This window comes from Zeus faber (assembly GCF_960531495.2).
Source record: "Zeus faber genome assembly, chromosome: 1".
NCBI lineage: Eukaryota > Metazoa > Chordata > Actinopteri > Zeiformes > Zeidae > Zeus > Zeus faber.
In genome coordinates this window covers 24,943,715-24,952,228 of record NC_137193.1, presented here as the reverse complement: position 1 = coordinate 24,952,228, position 8,514 = coordinate 24,943,715, and positions in this window count along the sequence as shown.

The following is an 8,514-nucleotide window of genomic DNA, read 5'->3' as shown; positions in this document are numbered from 1 at the left end:
ATTTGTCCTGGATGTCACGTACGCACGCACGCATGCACGCACGCACGCACGCACGCACACACACACACACACACACACACAGACACAAACACAGTACAAGTCGTCAGTGATCTTATTCTCGGCCTGTTCTGTGTAATTCTGTATGTTCTGGTTACATTATCCTGTGCCCATGTATATACAAGTGGATTTTATGTGCATAATTGGTGTTTATGCTGTGAACTGTACAAGACTCCTTTTGTTTTTTGTTTGACGTCATGGGGCTTGTATTCGTCTCTTCCTCCCTTTTTACCTCAGATCAATATCACTTCAAAGCAAAACAAAAACACAGTTTCATTGTATAAGAGTGCAAAAAAAAAGAATGAATTGAAAAAACACATACACACATACACCCACACACACACACACACACACACACCCACACACACACACACATATATATATATATATATATATCTATATATAAAAAAATATATATATGTACACATATACTGTGTATATATATATATATATATATATATATATAGATATATATATATAAAAATATAAATATATAGATAGATAGATATATATAAGAATAAAAATAAATGGTTTTGTGTTTTCTATCATCTTGGACAGTATGCTTATTAACCTTTTTTAAAGAGAAGATAAATACAGATAATTTTCCTATGCCCAGCATTTCTCCTTTATGATACATGGTATGATTCACTGCGTGGTTTAATGGAGGATTGGAGTTAGAAGCCAAAGTGGTGAAACTCTAAAGATGAAGAATCAAAAAAAAAAAAAACAACGGCGGGTGGAAGCGTTAACATTGGGTTTTTTTTGGTGCACTTTCTGGACGCATTTCTCTTGTCGGAGTTATTCTCATCCTCTTTTCAGGGTTGAGAGAGTTTCTACAATAGGTATGCGGGAGAAAACAAAAGAGCTCTCTCTTCATTTGTCCTGTTGCCATGTGAACCACAGTGTGTACTGTACGCGCCCGGTACGGCAAAGCTTGGGCTCAAAGCAAAACGCAGACACTGGATGTGTCGGGCGGGCCAAATACCGGTGACCCAGGATGCCTTCCCTCGACACAGTGAGGGGTTGTTAAACGCTGATAGGCCGAGCTTAAACTTAACACACACCCCCGCGGCCACTGCTGCGGGGGGAATCTCAGCGCTCGCACAACGTAGGTAACGTGTTTACATTTCCATCGGCGTCCACCAGATAACAATTAGGACTAAGGAAAGTCGTAGTTCATGTCCATGGTTTATGCTCCCCTGCCTAATCCAGTGGAATTATAGGAGCACCGTGTCAAAATAAAATGTTCAAATAGCACGCCTTAGTCTGCATTTCATCATTCTCATGAAAGCTTTTGTCATCAACATATCAGAGAGCTTCATAAAAATTCTGGGCAACAAAAAGCTGTTCCAAAGAGCACGCGCGCACACACACACACACACACACACACACACACACACGCACACACACACACAAAAATGTCCAAACAGAAAGTTACGAAGTATACAGAGGAATAATCTGTGTACGGTTAATAAAAACAAGTTCAACACATTCGAGAAGTTGAATATACTGCACCCAGTAGCTAAACATTATCTCTCTATAAAAGGTTATAAAATAATTATGTGACCAAAGAAAAAGCAGAAAGCAAAAAAAATATATATAATAATAAAATAAAAATGCAATTACGGCTCCAGCTCTCTGTGAAGAAGAAGCTGGGGCTGATGCTAAAAAATGTTTGGAGCAGGGAAAAAAGTTCTCCCGAGACATGAAGTCTGCTGTCGCAGCATACGTCTAGACAGCGGCGAGCGGCGAAAAAGTTCAAAAGGTCACGCAAGAGGAACCTCGAATTGAGGGAAATGTATCGCAGATCACTGGAACGATGGTATTTATGAAGAAGAAAAAAAAAACAACGTTTGGGAAAAGTGAAGAAGCGAATTAAGTGGAAAAAATCAAAGGGGAAATAATTTTAGTATAACAACAAAAAAAAGACAGCTGAGTCAGCCGTCCACGCAAATCTATGGTTGAGACGTTCTCTCGAATTCCCCTGTTTTATCCGACGACGTGACAGTTGGAGCCCGTGGTGTCTCCATCCTTGTCGCTCCATTGGTGTTTGTACATTTTTGGTGACCCCTCCCTCCCTGCTAATCAGGTCAGATAGCAGCATGCCTCCGCTTGTTTTGTGGCTTCTAAAAAGTGTCCTCCAATCTGCCGCCGCCCCCCTTCTCCCTACCACCACCACCACCCATAATTCTGTCCCTCTGCCACGACGGGCACAGCCACCTCCCCTTACTGTCCAAGCGCCATGACAACAGCGCGCAGTGAACCGCGCACTGTTTTGTTTTTTTTCCCACAGCGCTCAGATTATTTTCACCAGACAGCCGCGGAAACCCATTTGAGGGCGAGACTTATCGGACGATCAGTGGTCCAGGCCATCACAAGCGGCATTGGGCTTCGATGGAGGCATTTGGACGAGCATTTGTTGAGTGGCATTGGGAAAAAAATGGTCTTTAACTTGCACATGGAGGCAGTGAGGAATGAATTAGGCTGAAATAAGCTGCCAAAAAGACACAATTTATGGCGATTCCTGGTTGAAGGGCGTCAAACCGGAGCAAGTTGAAGCCTTGAAAAGACATCCTTGATGACAAGCACAATGGAGCCCAAATGGAAGTAAAACGTTTGGGTGGACTGGTGTTGATCCACAGCTTCAAAGATGATGCCGTAGTGTCCATTTCTACCGAGGTGTCGCCTCGTCCCAAGCCCCTTGCCGCTGATCCACCCACTCACCGACAGATCCACGCTACCGACCCGGGTCTCTGAGTTTAAAACATTTGAGTCTAAACATTTGATACTAATAATAATATAGTAATCATAATAAAAAAATGTAAAATAATAATAAGAGATTTTTCGAGCTTTTTTTTTTGGTATAGCAGAGTGTGGACACCTCATTGCGTTTCCCGACAGCTGGTGTGAAGTGGGGAGCACTCGAGGGAGCGTCCTCCCCCTCAGTCCTCCATCCCCAACCCCCCCTTCTCTCTAGTGTTTTGCCAGGTTCCACTTCCTCTTGGACCGAGGAGAACAAACCGCCATCCCCCCTTTCCTCCCCTCCACTGAACACAAGCCTTTCCTCCCCACTGGACTCTCCTCACACTAACAGCCCGATGATCCCCGGTGAGCGAGGTGTCCCGATGCCAGCCGCGACCCTGTGTGCACCGTGAGCCAGAATAACACATAGAGCGACGAGGGGGATTCCCTGTTGTACAGAGCGTTTGCTGTATGTGTGCCTTGAAGGCACCGTATCATTTGATTAAAGCTGATACAAATGCCTTATCCATGTTCTCCCTGAGGGTCCCAGCTGGACTGGAAAGAATGTCAAATATGTCTAGCTGGGAGAAAAAGAAATCGCCGCAAATCAGTTCTGTCACTCACAGTCGGAGAGCAAATAAAAGTTTGGCCCTGTGGAAAAACAACAACTGCAAAACCCACCAAAATGGCCTTTTCAGAAAATATGATATCAAATAGATAAGATAAATTAATAAATTGTTAATAATATAATAACATTATTATAATAAATACATATAACCATGCGCAGTAGACTTTATGGGATGATGGAAAATGTCTAAAACTAGAGAACGATATGGGATCTCATAAAGGGCTGACAGTCAATAAGCACATGAACCTGACTACGACAATGAACCACGACGCTGTTGTCCCTACAGCGCGAGCACGCAATTTGAAGTGAATTTATTTACAAATCCCGGAACAATAACAATTGTTATTGGATTTTCGAATGGCACTTGGTTTTGTTCTCCTTCTGAATGAAATTAGCATCCCTCAGATGTCTGTGATGAGAGGGGGGCAGATAAACAAATTCAATAACCCTTTCTTTAGGATAACAATACGCATAATTATGAATTAAAATTCCCAACAAGTTCTGTCTTCAAAAGCCTTTGAAGTATTACAGCGTTACAATGCTCGCCGCATGATAATAACCCCCGTCGTTTTCATTCAACGCCTTTGATATTAAGAGCATAAGTGGCCCGGCAACATTCTCGGGGCGTCGCTCGAATTGACTTGTGCAACGATACGGCATAATTGCCGATGTCGCCTCTGGCCCGTGCACTAAAGGAGACGTGCAGAATTTCTACACGTGTGACGGAGGTCAAATTGTGAGTGCAAAACAGCTTTGGCAGCACGGAGCCAATAACTTCTGATCGAGCACGACTCTGGCGCAGGGTTCGGCTGAGGCTTGTCCTCGGGTTATTTTGAGATTTAGAGCTGAAACAGAAAACCATTTTCTTCCCGCAAAACTGGGGGAAATGAATTTGACGGCGGGGGGAAAAACTCCAGCGCTGAAAGCATCCGGATTGGCAAAGGGACTGAACTTGAATCAAGGCACATAATGAACTCGTTTGAAATTGAACAGTGATTCCGTATCGATTGGCAGACGCGTCGGTAACAAACACGCTTAACAAAACGCCTTCACGTTCTCAGTGCTGGATCCTTCGGAACCTTCTTTGCCCGAGTGCCTTAAAAACGAAGCAGGATGTGTGCATCTCAGCGATCTGGAACGCTTGGTATAAACACGGCGCTCACATGTACATGCGGCACGTGCACAGATATTCAGCTGCATTTTAATAGCTTATAGAGTTTTGCACACTCCATGATGTAAAAAAATCACATTAAAGGGCGCGGTTCTGACCTTAATCAGTCATCTGAGAACTGCTTTAAAAAAAAAAAAAAAACCCCAGCAAAGGCCAAGCGAGGTCATGTGTCTGTCAAATGAGAGTCATTAAAAGCTGTAACAAAAAGAAATTAACCCGGCGCTTTGCTGTAATTACTGAGCGGGGGACGGTTCACTTGGCAGCGGCGTAAAATTGGACGAAGGGATTCGTTGATCCCGCCGAGCTAAAGGGCAGCTCCCATTACGTCCAACATCTCTATCGCAAAGGGGGGAAGGAAACCGCATGGACCGTGTAATTCCGCTGCCCCAGTGAACTCCGGTGAAACAGCAGCCTCTGAGTGGAGATGGTGGTGCTTAAAGTGAGGGGGCCGCGGAGGCTCGTTAAACGCCGGGGAGGCCGCCCGGGGTTCCCCGTACCGGTCCGTCCCGACGCCCTGTACCCGCTCTGATTTTCCCCGGCGCTCAGAGCGTTTTAAGAGGCGCCCCGGGCACAGCTGGAAACGGCAGTAACTTGTTCCCGTTTTACCGTTCCGTCGTAAATTAAAGACGGGGCTTTACGAGATCGCGCTCTGAGAGCTGTCTGGGAGCCCAGCCGGCGCTGGAGCCAGAAGGAGACGAGCGCTCAAACGTGCGCTTCACGCGGGACTGTTGGCAGAACGGGAACAGATGACCGCCATTCGCAGTCGCCTAAACACGCGCACACAAACATTTGAGCCACTTGTTGCGCTCAGACCCGCTGCCGGACGTGTCCAGGGAGATGGGTGTGAGTGTGTTTGTGGTTTCCCCTGGGGCTCAGTGCTGTGGAGGGTAAGAAGGGCACCTCCAGCCTCCATCCTCAGAAAAAGGAGTTTAGGACGTTGGTCTAAAACGCCTTGGGCAGCCCGCCTGGAACTCAATCCCACGCCACCTGTTAAAGATTTGCAAAGGTTAGATTACCGAAATTTGTTTTCGCTCCAAAGTTAGGATGATCCCTCCAAACTAAGATGGTCGGTTTCAGAAACAACGGCAGCGTGGCGTAGGCATTTGCATATGGACGACGCCACCGTTTTCCTGCTATGGAGAATGATAACAAAAGACAAAATAAATCTATTTTTTGCATCTACGGTTTAAAGGCTTAGAATCAGATTTTGCCTTCTGTCTAATCCAAAGCCTTCTTTGTTGAATTTGCATTGCAAATTACAATTGTTTTGATAAAATGGCGAAAGAAGGGAGAGAAATAAAGACAGGAAAAAAGAAAATGAGTGATTGAGAAGATTGAGAAGAAGTGTTGAATTTGTTTGAGATAAGTGTTACAAAGGTCTGAATTTTATTTCTCTGTGAACACACACACGCACGCACGCACGCACGCACGCACACACACACACGCACGCACGCACGCACGCACGCACGCACGCACACACGCTTTCTATAAACGTAGCATATGTGCAGGCAGATTTTGATTTTCAAATATCTCAACACTTTGGATTTCCAAACATGTCATTGACCATCTGGACGAACAAAAGCTGTGGCTGGCTTCCACCGGTGCATTGTGTAACTAACTTACTGTGTATGCAACCGGAAAACAATGCAGTGTTTAAAAATCTGAGCTTTTAGGAGCCTAGAATTGGCTACGGGTTAATATTTCCGGTTAGAGTCTAATATTTACGCAACAAGAAGCAGTCCTTCAAGGCATCTGTGCTCGGGTTTAATACCAGGAAACAGGACTCCCGGGAATGCCCATCCAAACCATTTTCCGTGAAATATAATTGTTTTTTGTTTTTTTTTCACATCTAGAACATATTGGAATAGGCCTATATTTAGATAATCCCGTATGTAGGACTAAAGTTTTCTTTCTTAAAATATATGCATTTTTGTATTAAGACGTGTTTTCAAGTTTATGCAACAGCTGTGTGGGCACTGCATGTGCTGGTGGCACACAAGCCCATTGTAATTAATAAACACAAAGCGCCAAAGTGTTTTTGTTTTAATAGGGTGTTGCTGTTTTATTTATGACTGGCCCCTGTCTGTTTTATTTATAATAGATCTAAGCATTTTTTGTTTGATAATGTAGTAAATTTTGTATTATTATAATCTATTTTGTTGTATTTTACTTTTGCATAGGCCTATCTCTAATGTATAATAGGCTATTATTTTGTTATAATGCAAGAGCACTGTAGTAGACCTGCCCTGTTCTTAAAATGTTGATTTGCATTTTTCACATGAAGCGTGACATGCACACCGCTGGGATTGTTCGCTGTATTGGCTGAGATGCACAATTGCACAGTGTTTCTGAAATGCTGAAGTTAAAATAAATAAACGTTCTGTTAACTTTGAGTGATCATTGACTTTATTACTAAATCTTACATTGATGGCTACAGGAGGCTTGCGGTGTACACTGAGCACCAGCAGCCTCTGAGCGCTTACAGAATATGGAATCCGTACCAGCTTAATACAATGATTTTGGAAACGCCAAATTACATTATTGTTTTAACTGATTTTGCTTGTTTATGAGGCTGTTCTCACCTGACAGATCACAGGCAATGAACTTTGCATTTTATATTCCTCGCAGGAGTCACCGCTATAGGGAAATTTAATCAAAGAGTTTATTATGTTCGTTCTAATGTTGATTAATATAAATGTCGTTATTTTTCCTCAAAAATAATTAATACCACCAAATAATACATTAAAGTGTTCAGGTTGGGAACCCATATTTCCCCTTGTTGCAATTTGTGTTGCTTGAAATATGAGCAATGCATTTTGACAATAGCCGAAAACAAGTACATTTCCTGGGATTCCTGTGATAGTGTGCTGTGATTGGGTATGGGCTCTTTGGGGAGGCCTGGCAATGGATGATTCAGTGGAATTTTGTCATCATCAAAGTGCAGTTAAAGAACCCAACAACAATTTGCAGCTGGAGAAGTAGTCTCTGGTGTCAGTCTCGGAGGGGCCAACCATCAGAAACCTGTCGGCACCTTTGTTGAGACCGCCACACCACATTCCTTGTTCCAACTGCCTCATTACGGACCTTGAGACGAGATGGCCCCGCCGAGCTCACCGTTCCTGGATTTTTAGAACTTGAAACGCGTCCAGAAGACTTTCTATCTTATCTATTGTTGATATATTTGTACATATTTATACAAGACATAGTAGCCTAAATAGTCATAAGTGCCTATGCCCTCTCAGGACATCACCAGAACGAACTGTCTCTTATTTCAAGTTCCACCTCCTCCTTCCTCGTTGTTATTTGCAGGTCGTGGCCCGTCTTCAATCCGCCATGGCCAACCTCCCAATTTCAGAACCAGGGAGTGGCTGTATGGAGACTTCCCATCTCTCTCTGTGAAACATATTTTCATGGTCAAATATTAAGTGTAAGTATGTCTGCAAATCACTAGGCACAGTGTCACATCTAAAGGTGATACTTGCTTGTCCCTCTCCTGCGTTGATGATGTGCCTGCTGCTTCATATAGGTGTGAGTGTTGCCATTACCCTACCCCCTTTCAGGCCTTTCAGAAAAGGCAGAACCTGTGTCATCATCTCCACATGCCTTCAATTGGATAAATTGCAATAAATGAAAGCGTAGAATACAGTAAATATCAAAGCATTGCTGTATGTCAATACAAATGATAAGCAAATGATATTTGCTTTCCAGCTGCTTATCTCAGGGATGATTGCAGCAGGAGGTTGCAGCAGCTCCACACAATCGTCAGTTGCTGCAGATAGAAAATGTGTTTAGGGTATTTGATATGGGGAATATGTCCACACTGAAAAAAAATCATTCATCATTGCCTCATTGAGCCATTGCCTCCCTCGAAAGTTTTGCTTTAGTTTGCTTCACCGACATCATCTTAAGTTTTCAA